We start from the raw sequence: 17,477 nt of genomic DNA, 5'->3' as shown, positions 1-17,477 counted from the left end.
TGTGTAGAGAGGGAGAGATAACCATGGAAGATCGCTACACAGTTTGAGATAAAGACCATTGAGAAGTTCAAATGTTCAGCCAACGTGTTGTTTCTGACCACCCAAAGTATGTAATTTCAGGATATATGATATATTTCTTTCTTTCTTTTTTATTTTTTATTAGATATATTTTTTATCTTTTTTTTTATTAATTTGAGTATTTCTTATTTACATTTCTTTTTTTTTTTTTTTTGGTTCTTTTTTTCGGAGCTGGGGACCGAACCCAGGGCCTTGCGCTTCCTAGGTAAGCGCTCTACCACTGAGCTAAATCCCCAGCCCCTTATTTACATTTCAAATGTTATTCCCTTTCCCAGTTTCCGGGCCAACATCCCCTAACCCCCCTCCCCCTCCCCTTCTTTATGGGTGTTCCCCTCCCCATCCTCCTCCCATTACCGCCCTCCCCCTAACAATCACGTTCACTGGGGGTTCAGTCTTAGCAGGACCCAGGGCTTCCCCTTCCACTGGTGCTCTTACTAGGATATTCATTGCTACCTATGAGGTCAGAGTCCAGGGTCAGTCCATGTATAGTCTTTAGGTAGTGGCTTAGTCCCTGGAAGCTCTGGTTGCTTGGCATTGTTGTACATATGGGGTCTCGAGCCCCTTCAAGCTCTTCCAATCCTTTCTCTGATTCCTTCAATGGGGGTCCTGTTCTCAGTTCAGTGGTTTGCTGCTGGCATACGCCTCTGTGTTTGCTGTATTCTGGCTGTGTCTCTCAGGAGCGATCTACATCCGGCTCCTGTCGGTCTGCACGTCTTTGCTTCATCCATCTTGTCTAATTGGGTGGCTGTATATGTATGGGCCACATGTGGGGCAGGCTCTGAATGGGTGTTCCTTCTGTGTCTGTTTTAATCTTTGCCTCTCTCTTCCCTGCCAAGGGTATTCTTGTTCCCCTTTTAAAGGAGTGAAGCTTTCACATTTTGATCATCCGTCTTGAGTTTCATGTGTTCTGTGCATCTAGGGTAATAAATGTTCAAGCATTTGGGTTAATAGCCACTTATCAATGAGTGCATACCATGTTATCAATGAATGCATACCATGTGATCTATTTCTTTACTTACATTTCAAATGTTACTCCCTTTCCCGGTTTCCTGTCCATAAGATCCCATCCCCTCCCCTCCCCCATATGGGTATTTCCCCTCATCCATTCCCCTTACTGGCCCCTTCATATTCCCTTGCACTAGGGGTCCAACCTTGGCAGGACCAAGGGCTTCCCCTTCCACTGGTGCCCAACAAGGCTTTTCTCTGCTACATATGCAGTTGGAGCCCTGGGTCAGTCCATGTATAGTCTTTCGGTAGTGGTTTAGTCCCTGGAAGCTCTGGTTAAGGTAGTGGTGGTACACGCCTTTAATCCTAACACTCAGGCAGGCAGATCTCTCTGAATTCAAAGCTAACCTGGTCTACAGAGTGAGTTCCAGGACAGCCAGGGCTACACAATGAAAGTGTTTCAAACACAAAACAAAACAAAACAAAACACAACAAAATGGGGGGTGGGGAGAGATGGTTCAGCAGTTAAAAGCACTGACTGCTCTTCCAGAGGTCCTGAGTTCAAATCCGAGCATCCATATGACAGCCTACAACTGCCTGTAACTCCAGTTCCAGGGGTCTGACATGGTCACACAGACATATATGCAGGCAAACACTAATACACATAAATAAATAAATAAATTATTAAACAAAACAAAATAAAACAAAACATAAAAAGGAGCAAAATGAATGGGTAGTTGTGTCTGGGTACCCAGCCTCATGTCAGACTTCTAGTCATGTAGACTAACTTCAGAGGTGCTTCCTTTGGCTTCGAGAAGAACTATACTTTTACTTCTTTTACCTCCCTTCATTAGCACAGTTGTAGACCAGGCCATTATATTTTATATAAATCAGTGTCATAGGCTTCTATCATCTTCTGGTGGAGATGCCAATAAGACAGTTGGGTATGGGGACTAGAGACCAGGAGAAAGTCTAGGATTACAGTTATAAATTTATATTAGAGTGAGTGACCAGATGAGCAGCCAGGTGGATGGTTTCAAGAAGACAGAGCATGTGAAATGCTCAGAAGGTTACGATGGCACTGCCTGGAAGATCAGGTAAGTAATAACTTCATCATATTAGCATAAAAATAGACACATTATTCACTGGAGTAGAATTGAAGTCTCAGACATACAGTGGACACTTGTGGAAAGGTAAAGAAGCTAGAAATAACCACTGGGAAAGATAACATCTTCAACAAATGTTGCTGGTCAAACTGGATGACTGCATGTAGAAGAATGCAAACATATCCGTCCTTTTGACCCTGCACACAACTCAACTCCTGATGAACCAAAGACTTCAATATAAGGTGAGATACACTGAACCTCATAGAAGAGAAGGTGGCAAATAGACTTGAACTCACCGACATAGGAAAAGATGTTCTGAACAGAGCATTAACAGTACAGGCACTAAGATTGAACAATGAATAAGTAGGATCTGGATTAATTAATTATTATTTAATATTAATTGAACAATTAATAATAAACTGAAAAAGCTTCTGTACAGCAAAGAATACAGTCACTTGAACAAAGTGACAGGCTACAGAATGGGAAAATATTTTTACCAACTATACATCTGATAGAGGTTTAATATCCAAAATATATAAATAACTCAAAAAATGAGATATAAAGAAAACAAATAGCCCAATTAGAAATGGGGTGCAGATCTAAATAAAGAATCCTCAAAAGAGAAAACTCAAATGTCTGAGAAGCACTTAAATGTTCAACATTTTCGTCATCAGGGAAATGCAAATCAAACCTCTTTGAGGTTTTGTCTTTTCATCTGAACAATCAGAATGGCTAAGATCAATAAAACAAATGATAGCTCAGGCTGGTGAGGATACGGAGTAAGGGGAACACTCACCTGTTGTTGTTGGGATTGTGAAATTGTACAGCAAGTATGGAAATCAATGTGGTTGTTACTCAGAAAACTGGGAATAGAGCTACCTCATGACTCTTGGGCATATACCCAAAGGGTTCTACAATCCTACTACAGAGACACTTGATCAACCATGGTTACTGCTGCTCTTTTCATAGTAGGCAGAAATTGGAAACAGACTGGATGTGCCTCAACAGAAGAATTGATAAAGAAACTGTGATATATTTACACAATGGAATATTACTCAGCTATTAAAAGAGAAATCATTTAATTTGAAGGTAAATGGATGGAACTAGAAAATAAAATCATCTTGAGTGTGGTAATCCAGATCTCAAAAGACAAATGTGGTCTGTGTTCATTTATGTCATTATTAGCTGTTAAGTCTTCCATCAGCAGGCTACAATCCATATAGCCACAGAGGTTAGGTATAGAGTAAGGGGCAGTGGGAGAGTCAGATTTCTCTAAGAAGGGGAAATAGAATAGATAGTATGGATGGATGAGGAGGGGGTATTGCAACAGGAGGGTTAAAAGGGGAGAGCAAGGAAAGAGGGGGCAAGGGAGGTAATGTGATGAGGGGCAGCTAAAACTCAGGGCTATTCAAGGGCTTATATGGAAACCCCTGGTAGCTTTCTAAAATTTATACATATACGAAGGTGTAGTCACCCAATGATGGGAAGTGGTAACCCCAACTGGACATCTTTCATCACCATGTAAGCCTCTAGTTCTGGGAATGAGTTACATTTAATTGAGTCGTTGGCCAAAGGGGAGCCATGAGAAGTCCCAAACAACTGAGGCTAATGTCAAGGGACCTGGTTGCTTTCTACAAACTGATACTAGAGCTCTATTACTGAAGACAACAGCCACAGAACTCAATGACTATGGAGAAGTCAAGCAGGTGCCTACCTACAGCCTTCACCCCTACTGAGTAGTGTTCCTGGTACTGGAGGGTACCCTAGATGTTAATAGGGGAAAGGAAAACACCAACCCAGCCACAAACCTTCTATCTCCAGTGGTGTCCTGCCTGCAAGACGTGCTAGTTCACTGGTGGCATGGAGTTTGTGGGAGTCAACCAAGCAATGTCTGATTAAATTGAAGAGCCCCTCCATGAGATGGAACCCATCCCCAATGTTATTCATGGGAAAGCTAAATACTACTGCTCTAAAAAAAAAAAAAACAACATACCAAACTGAACCAAAAATAAAACCTAAACACCCCAACAAACACCCCCAAATCAACAGAAAAGCAGAGATAAAATGACTCCTAATGACACTTTGCTGTGCTCACAGGTGAGTGCCTTGTTCAGCCATCATCAGAGAAGCTTCCTGCTTTAGGAGTTGGGAACAAACGCAGAGACTCTCTGCTGGACAATGCAGAGAATGAGAGACACTGAAACACTCAGCCTTAATGAGATGTCTCCATCAGTTCCCTCTCTTCAGAGTTCAGGGGACCCTGCAGAACAGGACACAGAAAGTGGCATAAATATGTGTGGGTTGTGCATGTGGTTGGTGGTGGATGAGGAAGGTTCACACTTAGAAGTTAGGCTGATTATTGTCACTCTTACGCCCTACACAAAGTCCTTCGGAGCCAGAGGGGATAGAGGACATCAGGGAAACAAGGCCTTCGAAACACGTCAGGACAGACACAAATACGAACTCACAGGGACTGTGGTAGCAGGCACAGAACCTGCCCAGTTCTGGACTAGACAGGATCCCAGTGCTGAGAGGGGAAGTGGACACAAGCCAACATCCCTAACCCGGAAGCTATCTCCAATTGATGACCCCTTGCAAATGAAAAATTAGGTTCCTCAGTAGAGTCCTGCAGATCCAAAGAGGCAAGATCTCCATGCCAAGCCAACAACAGGATAACCCAGAGCAGTCCCAGCGAGGATCCAGTATTGATAGAGTAGCAGAAACCAAAGGCCTCAAACCAGACCAGTGACTCACTGGACTGAACATTTCCAAGTAGAGCTGTCTGGGCAAAAGGGTGTACTGTGTGCCACACTGTCCCATACCACAACCTCCACGACAATATATTTTTTAATTTAATTCTACTTATTTTTATTTTTTTGGAGGGGGGAAAGGTTGCGAGGGCGGAGGTAGGTATGGAGGAATGGGGAGATGCATGGGATTGGGGTACATGATGTGAAATTCCCAAAAACATCAATAAAAAGTTTTAAAAAAGAGAACTAATATTCAGTATAGTCAGTTACTGAAATAAACACTCAAATTAGATAAGGAATCTTCCAAGTCTTTAACGGCAACGTGCTATACTGCCATTGAATCAATGTGACATAAATATGTGTGGGTAGTGCTTGTGGTTGGCGGTGGATGGGGAAGGATCACACTTAGAAGTTAGGCTGACGAACTTACTGCCACTCTGACGCCCTACACAAAGTCCGTCAGTGTATGGTGTAACTTGATTTGCTTGAACTCGTGTTGCTATAGAATAATGTGCCTTCCCTGTGAGAGTTCCCTCTGCGTATTAAGAGATTAATGAAGGAAGAATGCTTTGATAATAGTGTTCTATTCAGCTCTGGCTAATGCTCACAGAGGAGCTGGCTTCGAACGCAGGATTCTACTAACTCATATCCACCTTAGGCTTATTCATTTCACGGAGCTGTCATCCTTCAATCGGGTTCCTGGCCCCAGATTATATTTTGAGCAATTTAAACAGAGACAGGAGACTGCAAGTCTGGAAGCTGGGATCACAGCGAAGATACTGCCAGCATTATTTTTTAAACACGCTAGTGTTCTTTTCAAATAGTTGTAACCCAGGGTCATCTTGCCCACCTGAAAGAATTGTGTTCTTCCTGGTAAGATTGCAGGGGACTGACTTAATGGTAGGCCAGGACTTAATGGCAGTTGTGACCCTGCTCTGCCTGCTTGAGCGACCCCTTTGATGGGTGTTCTTCGAAATGGGATTGGGCCTAATGACTGTAAGTCAGGTTGTCTCCTGTTGTTATGGGAATGGAGCCCAATTAGAGGCGAATCAACATTAGCAGAAACTTTCTCAGCAATTCTAAACTTCAATTATGGCGCAGAATTTTCCTTCTCACAGTTTCTAATGAGTCTTGTGGGTACACTACTTATCTCCCAGTCCTGTCAGAAGCAGCCCCACCTTTAACTAAATTTTAACTTCGTATAAAGTGAGATTTCCTAGGTCAGTTTAGTAGTAATAAACTTTATCGCATCAGTTTTATCAGTTTGAGCTTCCTCTGCATCGTTGTCTGGGGAGGTATGACTGAGGATAAGAGAAACATAAATTCAGGTGAGTTCACAGACTGGGGTCATAGCGCGCTGGCCTCTGAGATGCCTTCATCTGGCAGGGCAGTTAGAAGACCTGCAAGCTCACTGCAGAGTGGATGTGGAGCCCGATGGCTTAGGTCCAGAAGATGTGTGTGGGGGATAAAGATGTTCTAGCAGGGGGTGGGCAGGGAATGAGAGAGCAGAAAGGGCTCCTGCCTGCATGGGAGTTTGTTGTCAGTGCAAACGAAGAATAAAGGGCTGGGCTATTTGGCTGTGGTGGGATCCAAAAGGAACAGAGACTCAATCTAGAAGGAAAGCCAAGGCTCTCTCGAGGTCTGACAAATGAAGGTTCAGATCCAGGACAGATAGAATAAAGCTAATTTCTACCAAATATTGTTTTGGTGTTTCTGAAAAAAAAATCACGACGGAAGAAATAGCAGTTCATTCTTTCCAAAGGTCAGAACGTTATTGAAAGTGTTTGACACACAATTTTTCAGCTCTCAAAGCAGTCCAAGTTTCTGACTGCTTCCTTCCCGCCACAGACCCACACTGTGTTCCCTTTGGTATATACAAAGCTCTATCAGCATTTTCTGCATCACAAAGGCGACAAAGACACCCAGGAAGCAGGTTAAAAGTGTAGGGAAGGAGGAGAGATTAACAGCCTGAGCAGGTAGTTGGGGCTGCTGGGTGGGAAGTGACCACTCTGTTTCAGAGACAAGCATTGGCCAGAATCTGGCAGGGAGGCACATAGCTTTCAGTTAGTCAGCAAGCCGAGTGGTTTTATGATTGTTTATTAATTCCCCATCAAATCTGGATAATACTATAAGCATAAAACAGCAAGCTTAAATTCAGAAAAAAAAATGGAATTTACCCCAAAATCACGACAATGTACCTTGAAGGGTTTTATCAAAGCTAATCTTGTTTGTTAGGGGGAAAAGTGATGTCTGTGAAGTAACCGCAAAATGACATATTTTTTTTAGTTTGAGGGGAAAAAAAAAGCAAACCAAATTGGGAAAAATGTCTAAAAGATCTTAATACTCATCAACTTCACTACCTATCAAGGTTTTCCCAGTTCAGAGTGCATTTGGAAGGGGGATGGCCTTTGGGGACATGGGCTTATATCATCTTCCTCATCTCCCTTTTCGACCTGTGTTTACAGTGAGCTTCATGGATTGGCAGTCTATTGATGTGTGTGCATGTGTGTGCGTGCGTGTAGAGCTTTTGTTAAATTGGATTTCTGTAGCAATCTTACAGGAGGATTTGTGGAATCCTTTCCAGAGATGATAGTACATTATTGTGGAAGCTTTGCCGATCATTCTTATCTGTGCAGGCAGAAGGGTCACAATGGATTGCATATGAGGATTAAAGCCAGCCTGCCCTGGAGCACAGTAAACTGAATGGATTACACAAAACATTTGAGCAAATGCTGAGGTCCTGGCGTGCCTTTATCTAATACCGCTGAGACCTCACAGAAGTGTTCTGAGAACATCATTTGGTGGGAAGCAGAAATCAGATAGGAAAACTCCCACAGTGCCAAGGTTTAACTGATGCAAAACGTCATACACAGTTACATAGCTGCTGCAACCATTGAAGTTTCCTTCCCTCTGTTAAGAAAACTCTAGAGATATTCCCAGCTCTCCTTGCACAGGGAAATTCAGCCCCCAATATTCTGCACTGTGTTTTTCTCTTAAAGGGAGCCTTGCAAATAGGAACTACCCTAGCCCTGGCAGCTTTTGGATCTGCCTTTCGCTGGCACTTGGAGAATCAAAACCCTTGACTAGAATGACTGTGTTTACTTTCCAAGATAGTAAGACCTGAGACTTGTATTGCTGGCAACCTTGGGGAGTTACTAAGGACAACTTTTGTTGCCTCCTTTTGAAGACACAGATGGTTTTATGCAATAAAGGTGTTTGTAAGTTATCAGTGGTAAGGATAAATAATCACATTTTTAAGGCATAAGTAATTAAGGCACTATAAGAACCTTTAAAAAAATTCCAATTTACAACCAGCAACATCTGACTCTGTAAGTGTGTAGAATAATTTATATAGGTGAGAGCAATAAACTGCTAAGAGCTGATGAGGCAGAGGGAAAAGAACGAGCCTACTTTACAAGCCCTGTTCATCCAGAGCGGTATGTTAAGGTTTAGTAAGGGACAGATGAGATGGCTCAGCAGGTAAAGGTGCTTGCAGCCAAGTCTGATGATCTGAGTTCAATCCCCAGGACCTATGTTGTGGAAGAAGAGGGATGAATCCCATGAGTTGACATTTGATCTTGCTGTGGCACAGGTAGACCAGCACACGTGTAAGTAAGTAAGTAAGTAAGTAAGTAAGTAAGTAAGTAAGTAAGTAAATAAATAAATAAATGCATGTATGTTTTAGTATGGTCTGGGAGATGGCTTAGAGGATAAAGTGCTAATAGAACAAATATAAACATGTCACTTAGGATCGTCAGCACCCATGTGAAAGTGAGGCAGAGAAGCAGAGAGAGGAGCAAGCGGCCTAGCTAGACTAGCTGGGCTTGAGCAAGCCGTAGTGGAGCGCCTCAGTAACTAAAATGGAGAGGAATTGAGGCAGACACTCAGCATCAACTTTGGGCCTTCATATGCATGCACACACGTGTATACTCCCACACATGAGTCCCCTCACATGCAAACACAGATGAACACTTGCATGGATACCCCACATGCATGCACAGAGATTGTCTCAAGCCAAGCCAAGAGAAGAGACTGCTGAAGTGTCCTGTGCATTATGATGGGGAGGCGAATTTTCAGAGCATTCCCAAGGGAGGAAAGTTTGAGAACCACAAAAGCACAAAGTCTTTAGGGAACGATTAGGGTTCGAGTTTGTTTCTCATGCATCACACAGCACCTAAACATGGCACTAGCTTTGGCTACTATAACAAATGCTTGTAATAATCAACTTATAAAGAGATATGGTTTAATTGGCCTATGGTTTTGGAGCTCTCAGGCCATTGCTGTGATCACTGCTGGTTCATCATTGCAGGACGCGGTGCTGGAACAAAGCTATTGACAGCAGGGAGGTGAAATAAAGAGAAAATGTGGAAAACTTGGCTCTAACAGACCCTTTCAGTGCTACCCCCATTAACCTAAGACCTCTGACAAGACTCTGTCTCTTTCTACCAGCTCTTAATAGGACCAAGCTGGGAATTAAGCCCTTAACATATGGGCCTTTGGGAGACATTCAAGTTCTAAATTATAGCAATCTTCATTCCTTATGCTTTAGGTAGAAATCAAAGCAAAGGGAAGAGGTTCATTCTCTGCCACTGAACTGTCACAGAATGATAAGAGCAGAGACCACCCCTCCCCTATCATCCTGCTTGAGGTCCAGCAATCCTCAGTGAGAATGACCGGTTCACCCATAGTGGGAGCTGTCCAGAGGGCCACCTCCTGATCTCAGAGTGTGTCTCAACTGCACTTGACTGTTGATCTCTGAGAAGTATTCTCTTTCTTCTCAGGTTCATGGGTCAGCAGAACCAGTACCATCCAAGTCAACATATGCAAAGGTAATCTGCAGATTCACTATAATCCACACTGAAGCAGTAAAGATATTCTTCTGACATCTAGAAGAACAACCTTAAAACTCACAGGAAAGAAAAACACAGACCTAGGATTGCCAAAGAAACAGTGAACCAAGAAGAGAAAGGCAAGGATGGAGAGATGGCTCAGTAGTTACAACACGGTCGTGCTGTTGTGAAGTATCTGAGCTCAGTTCCTGGCACCCAGCTCACAATTTCCTGTAAGTTCAGCTCTAGGGAATGTGACATTTTTTTCTGGCCACCACCTGCACTAATACACCCTTTACAAATACACATAATAAAAATACAAAAAAGAATTTGTTTGGATTCTTTGGGCATGGTAGCATACTCCTATAATCTTAGCTCTTGGAAAGCAGTGGCAAGAGGATTGCAAGTTCAAGGCCAGACTCTGCTAAATAGTAAGTATGAGATTAGTCTTGACTATGTAAAAATAACAATATCCCATTTTAAATTATATTACAGAGCCACAGCAACAAAGTCAGCATGACACAGTCACCAAAACAGGCATGTGAGACAATGGAATTAAATAGAGGACCCATAGCCAACTGACTGTCAACAAAGAACCAAGTATATTTGCTGGGGAAAACATGCTATCTTGTAAACAAATGGTGCAGAGAAAAATGGATACCCATGTGAGGAAGACAGAAATGATGTCCCTCTCACCCGATGTGAAAACCCATCTAAGTGGATCCAAAACTTAAGTGCAGGACTAGAAAGTCTAAAAGCACATGAGGGAACCTAAGGTTTAGGCAGGGACTTTCTGAATAGGGCTTCAGTAGCTCTGCAAACAAGAACAAGTGACAGATAGGATTGTGTTAGATTGAAAACAGGAAAGGGAGCAATCAAGGCAGTGAACAGGCAGACATCTTACAGAATGTGAGGCAGACAGCCTGGAGAATGGGAGACAGTCAGCCTACAGAATGGGAGACAGTCAGCCTACAGAGTGGGAGGCAGTCAGCCTACAGAGTGGGAGACAGTCAGCCTACAGAATGGGAGACAGTCAGCCTATAGAATGGGAGACAGTCAGCCTACAGAATGGGAGACAGTCAGCCTACAGAGTGGGAGACAGTCAGCCTACAGAGTGGGAGACAGTCAGCCTACAGAGTGGGAGAAGGTCAGCCTACAGAGTGGGAGATGGTCAGCCTACAGAGTGGGAGACGGTCAGCCTACAGAGTGGGAGACAGTCAGCCAACAGAGTGGGAGACGGTCAGCCTACAGAGTGGGAGACAGTCAGCCTATAGAATGGGAGACAGTCAGCCTACAGAGTGGGAGACAGTCAGCCTACAGAGTGGGAGAAGGTCAGCCTACAGAGTGGGAGACGGTCAGCCTACAGAGTGGAAGACAGTCAGCCTACAGAGTGGGAGACAGCCTATAGAATGGGAGACAGTCAGCCTATAGAATGGGAGACAGTCAGCCTATAGAATGGGAGACAGTCAGCCTACAGAGTGGGAGACGGTCAGCCTACAGAGTGGAAGACGGTCAGCCTACAGAGTGGGAGACGGTCAGCCTACAGAGTGGGAGACAGTTAGCCTACAGAGTGGGAGACAGTCAGCCTATAGAATGGGAGACAGTCAGCCTACAGAGTGGGAGACAGTCAGCCTATAGAATGGGAGACAGTCAGCCTACAGAATGGGAGACAGTCAGCCTATAGAGTGGGAGACAAGTCAGCCTACAGAATGGGAGACCATCTTCATTAGCTACTCACCTGATAGAGGGTTGATGTGCCGAATAAAGAACTAAACAAATTAGCAACAGCAGAGCAAACAATCTGCTTACCAAAAGGGGAAATGAACTGATTAGTTCTCAAAAGAAGTATAAATGGCTAATCATTACATGAAAAAGTTTAACATGTTTATCAGGGAAATATAAATCAAAGCTATGTTGAGATTCCACCTCACCCTAGTCATAACGGTTATCATTAAGAAACACACACAGTTGCTGGCATGGATGCTGGAGTGTAAATTAGTCCAGTAACTATTAAAATGATTTGAAGTTTCCTACAAAAAAGACCCCTAAAATTATAACTATCATATGAACCAACTACATCACCCTGGTATACAGAGGGATATATCAACATACAATGGACATATTTGTGTGCTCACACGTATTCTACACCAGTCATAATATCATAATATACAGTTTGGAATCAACCAAAGTGTCTATCAACAGAGGATTGGATAAAGAACATATAGTCTGTCTGTCTGTCTGTCTATCTATCTATCTATCTATCTATCTATCTATCTATCTATCTATCTATCTATCTACCTCTATATCTCTATATCTATTTATATATGTATATATATGTATATATATGTATGTATATGTGTGTGTGTGTGTGTGTGTGTGTGTGTGTGTGTGTGTATGTGTGTTATTCAGCAATAAAGAAGAAAAAAACTGCGTTCCCTGGAGAACTGATAATCAACTGAAGATAATCCTGGTAAGTGCAATCAATCAGGCTCAGGAAGTTTCTAGTCAGTTCGCTCATGTGTGGAATTTATTATAATGGCGTGAAAGTGTAAGGGGATGTCAGGGAGAGGAAGGGAATTGTGAGGCAGAGGAAGATCAAAGAGGCTAATGGGGGAATTTGACCAATGTATGATGCTTCCATATCTGGAATTGTCACAGGGAATTGGATGTTTTAAACTTCTTATTGATTCTTTGTGAGTTTCACATCATTCACCTCCATGCCACTCATCTCCTTGACCCTTCATACCTGCCCTTTGGCCTTGAAAACTTCCCCCAGAAGGAAATAAAAAACAAGATTCGAACAAATAAAAAAAGTCATAGAGACCATTTTGTCATGGAAGCTGCAGTGTGACAGTATGTCACACGGTAGACCCTTTTGTCCACATATCTTTACTTGCAAATGCTCACTGAATGAGTCTGGTTTGAGAGCTCTAGCTTCTGCTGTACTATCAATATTGGATCCTTCCCAGGGCTCTTCTCAGTTGTCCTGTTGTTGCCCTGTGTCATGGAGATCCTGCAGCTTTGGATCAGCAGGACCTGCCCTTTCACATGCTCTAGCAGTTCATAGATGAGGTAGATATTGGTGGGCTAACTCAAAGTCCCGGGTGGTAGCTGAGTTGGTCAACTCACCCGATCTCCTGTACCTGCAGCGTGAAGGCAAGCTCTCCAGCACTGCCCCAGCTAGCTCAACCAATGCCACAGCAGATAGGGGCAGGGCCAGCTCTCTTGCTCTCATGCCCCTCAGGGCCAACTCGCTACTTGTGCCAGCTGAGGCAGCCGGCTCAGCTCCAGGCATTGGACTCACTCTCCCAGGTGCTGCAGCTTGAGAGGTGCTGGGTCAACGCTTCTGCTCTCACACCATCCCGGTTGGCTCACCCATACCTTTGCCATCAGAGTCACCTTCACCGTGTTGCCCAGGTGAGGTGAGGTGCAGGGTCCTGCTGCAGCAGAAGAGGGGCAGGGCCAGCTCTCCATCTCTTATTACCCCAGAGCCAGCTCTCTCAACTTCCACAGGTGGTGAGGGTCAAGAAAGGGAGGGCATTACCACCATAATCACCTCCATGCCCATATCACCTCATGGTAAACACGTGGCTGGGCCACCTCTCACACCCTTTCATCCTTGGGGCTGAAGCTACACTGTGCTGCCTGGATGAGGTGCTGCTTTCTGAGTACTGAAGTCAGCGAAGAGTGGAGTCAGCCCTGTACAGCCCTTTGACAGCCTTTGTACAGCCCATATGTGGTCCCAGGCAGCTGCCCATACTAGGGATGTCTACCTGGACTTTACTGGTAATATGAGCCATGGACATCAACACAGACCTCTGCTTCTGCATGGTCATGAACCCAGACATAGCCTTCAGTGCAGCACAGGCTGGTGATACACGTTGGCTTTAGTTGGTAGGATTGGCTACTCACAGCAGGCTGTTATTCCTCTCTACCCTCGTACCTCCAGCTCCACTTCCCTTTATAATGCTTCTTTTCTTTTTCTCCCCCTTCCCCCCTATAATGCTTCTGTTTCTCTCTGACCTGTACACCACTTACTTGCACAGTGTAGTGGCTTTGACTGTGGACCAGCCATGGGTTGATGGCCTCTGAGTGTGACCTTTGTGCCACATGGTGTGGTGTCTACAGCCTCCTGAGTGTGTGGCAGCAGGTGGGTCTCAGCAGGTCTCTGGGAGTCTTTTCCAGCCAACTCCTCATGACATAGTAGTGGGAGGGTCACGGGATGCCTTTTTCCTCCTGCTCTGCTATGTGTGGTGGCAGGTGAGCCTCTAGGTGTCCAGTACACAGTGCCAGGCTCACTCTTCCAACAGTCTTAGGAGCCATCACTACAGATATAACAGTCTAATAGCCCTTGGTATGGCATACACTCTGCAATCCCTAATCAGGAAATGCTTCCCTTTAATCATTGCAGACTCACAGAAACTACACAAAGGTCTACACTGTCCTGAAGAGGATGGAGAGCATAGTACACGACAGTGTGATGGCCACAGACTCACAGCCCAGTGTGTTGTACAAGTGGGTTCTGCCTCTGAGCGAATCTGCCCACTTATACCTTGTACTGCCAAGTCCTCTCCACACCCTGCTCTCTACTCTTTCCAACATCTTTTTAAGAAAGATGGTTGGTTGAACCTGTCACCTTGCTTAAGGTGAGAGCTCTCCATATGAATCCCTCAGGCCCAATGTACTTTTCATGACCGAATGCATCTCTAGTTCCAATGTCAGCACACTCATTAACTCATAACCCATCTCAGTGCAGGGTATGACCAGTGTCTCTGAAGTTATATTTTATCCCACCATTCTCCACTTTATTCCCATGACATGAATTGTTCTTTGATGACTCTTATGTGGCCTCCAATCCCTGTCACAAAAAATAATCTTATGATGGATCTCATGACAAATGCTTTTGAATATCTTCTATAGATAAGAGTTTTTCTGAGATCCTTGAAGGTCAGTGTTAGTCCTTATTGGAAAGTACACATTTAATTACACTAGATGTATGGAATTTCTCAGTGGGGTGCTCTTGCCAGTGTACAGCAGTCTTAGACATGCAGGTGGCCTTTCAGCTCCCACAGCATCCACACTGATGATGCTTGATATCTTATCTCTTCCTACCATTTATTCTGAGGAGAAGAATATGGACTGTGCTGGTTGGTTGTTTGAAACTGGCCTACTGTCTTAACCATGTCAGTTTTCAGGAACTTCCTGTAGAGTGGGAACTCCAGCCATGCTACATTCTGATATTTGTTGATATTTTTTCTTATATTGATCAACCTGTTTAAAAAGTTATTCACCTCACTGGCTGACTTTTGGTTTTATTGATTTATCTTTTGGGTTCTATTGTGCTAGACTCCATTAACCTTCCTCACTTTTCTGATTCTCAAGGGCATGCCTTCAAACAGAACCATTCTTATACACAATCTGATAGAGGTTTCTTTTCTGCTATCGTAATCCACCCCCAAACTTCCTTCCTCTTATGAAACTTGTCTCTTCATCTCAGCCGTTGCCCTTTTCCAGGAAATGTCCCCACAGTTGTGAAGTTCAGTCTCTAATGGTGTCTGGACTTGGGGAGGGGTGTAGGGCATGACAAGGGGATCTGTCCAGTCTGCACTCTTCAGCTGCCTCAGGGGGCCATTCCCAGGCTCACCCTAGAGAATATCCAGAATCTGTGGGGGAAGGGAAACACCTTCTTCCTGCCCTGTCTCTGTCCATGGTGCTTACCTCTCCTCTCTTCAGGTTGCTATTCATTGCAACCTCAAATTTCAAATCTAAATTCATAGGGGCTTCTCAAGGTTTTGCTCTTCAAGATTTTGATAACCTCTTCCTGGTGTTGGAACACATCCAAAACTCCACTCAAGGACAAAAGAGCCAACACTCAGTGCCTTACCTTCTGTCTCTTTGTAAATTCTCTGATTTGGCTTTGGTGTGAGTTGGGCTGTTAGAGAATGTAATTTTCTGAGAACCTCGGTTACTCTGATTAAGCAAGAAGGGAGGGTGATTGCAGATCAGAAGAAACTGCAGCAAGTGCCCATGCTGTGTGTTGGAGAGAGGCTTCTCAACTTATTTACTGACTGGATTAAAAAGTACTTACAGGTTGCTTGACAGAATAATTCAAGAAGTGATGCTGCTGTCGGTTTGCACTTAACTACACAGGCCTGGCGTCACCAAAATTATGGCATTATAGGCCCTGCATCTTTTTAAGACCACCATAAAGTATTCTAGACTTCAGATAAGCCTCTGTCTGGAGAGAACACTAATAAAAGCCTTCATTGGAACATGCAAATTAGCTGTCTGCCCTGGTGGCAGAGGTGAAAGATGCTGGCAATTTGGCTGTGTTTGTTTCTTTTTGTAAGGGGAGGATTTGATCATCTGAAAGCTTCCGTGTGAAGGAAAACACTGTAACAGCAAATCATGTTTTTATGGGAAACAATGAGAAACCCATTCAATCTCGCTTAGTTGCAACATCAGCTTCTCTGTGCTACAGAACTTCAAAGTGTAATTACTGGGCCAAGCAAAGACAATGAATTTTAAAGAGAAAATCCGTACAACCGAGACAAGCACACTTCCCAGCATTTCCTTGCTAAATGTAGTACACACCGTTGCTGTACCATAAAGAACCCTTTGTGAAAACTAAAGCTTAAAGCTTCAGTAATATTATGGTAAATTTAATATGCTCAGGGAATAATTATTTTTTCCTTATTATCTGTGGTGATCTTCTGGCTGCTTTTCTCCTAGTAACTGATGATTTCTGTATTCTGTTATACTAGTGTGTGTGTGTGTGTGTGTGTGTGTGTGAGAGAGAGAGAGAGAGAGAGAGAGAGAGAGAGAGAGAGATGTGTGTGTGTGTGTGTGTGTGTGTGTGTGAGAGAGAGAGAGAGAGAGAGAGAGAGAGAGAGAGAGAGAGAGGATAAGAGAGTGGCTGTAGGGTGAAAGAGAGAGTTTGTGTGCACATGCATATGTGGAGGCCAGAGAACAACGTGTAGAAGTCTGTTTTCTCCTTTTAGTGTGTGAGTTTGGGGATTACATTTTATGCTATCAGAGTTGGTGGCAGGCATTTTTGTCTACTGAGCATCTTGCTGGCCTGTCAACTCTATCCTCCCGCCCCACCCGTGTCAGGGTCTCTCCTTGAACTTGGAACTCCCTAACTCTGCTTGACCACTGGATCAAGCCCCATCTGTCTCCCCAGCACTGAGATTAGAGGTGCCCGCCACTGCACTTAGCTCTTTTGCATCAGTGCTCAATACTGAATTCAGCTCCTCTTGCTTGCAAGGAGCACACTTTAATGATGGAATCGTCTCCCCAGTCGCATCAGTTATACATTTGTGTTCCTATTTAAGTTTTTATCCTATGGTTATTTTGAAGAGAGATCAGTGCATATGCCATATATCCCATCTAGGCTTTTGAGTACATATTGGAGACTCCATAGGGAGCGAAACGCTGTCTGAACCTTTTACTGTCTGTGTTAGACCACGTGGAATGTTGTCTGAGCAATTTACTACCTGTTATCATCTTGGTCAGACTCATTAACTTTTTGCACTGACAGCTCTTCATCTGTAAAAGAGGATTGTGAACTCCAGCCTATAGAGAGGATGCCCAGAAGGTTAAAAAGGCCGTGGATGTGTAAGTTAGCGTTTTAAGGTATGATGTCAAATGGGGTCCTGAACAGTGTTAATGCATAACAACACAGTAGTACCCGACAAATGTGTTTCCACCATTGTGCAGTACTCCAGTGTTTTACCACATCTCTCATAAGACACACTAGAGTTGGTGTT

Source organism: Rattus norvegicus, chromosome 6 (genome assembly GCF_021556685.1).
Source record: "Rattus norvegicus strain SHRSP/BbbUtx chromosome 6, alternate assembly SHRSP_T2T, whole genome shotgun sequence".
Lineage (NCBI taxonomy): Eukaryota > Metazoa > Chordata > Mammalia > Rodentia > Muridae > Rattus > Rattus norvegicus.
Note: the sequence above shows the minus strand (reverse complement) of the source record.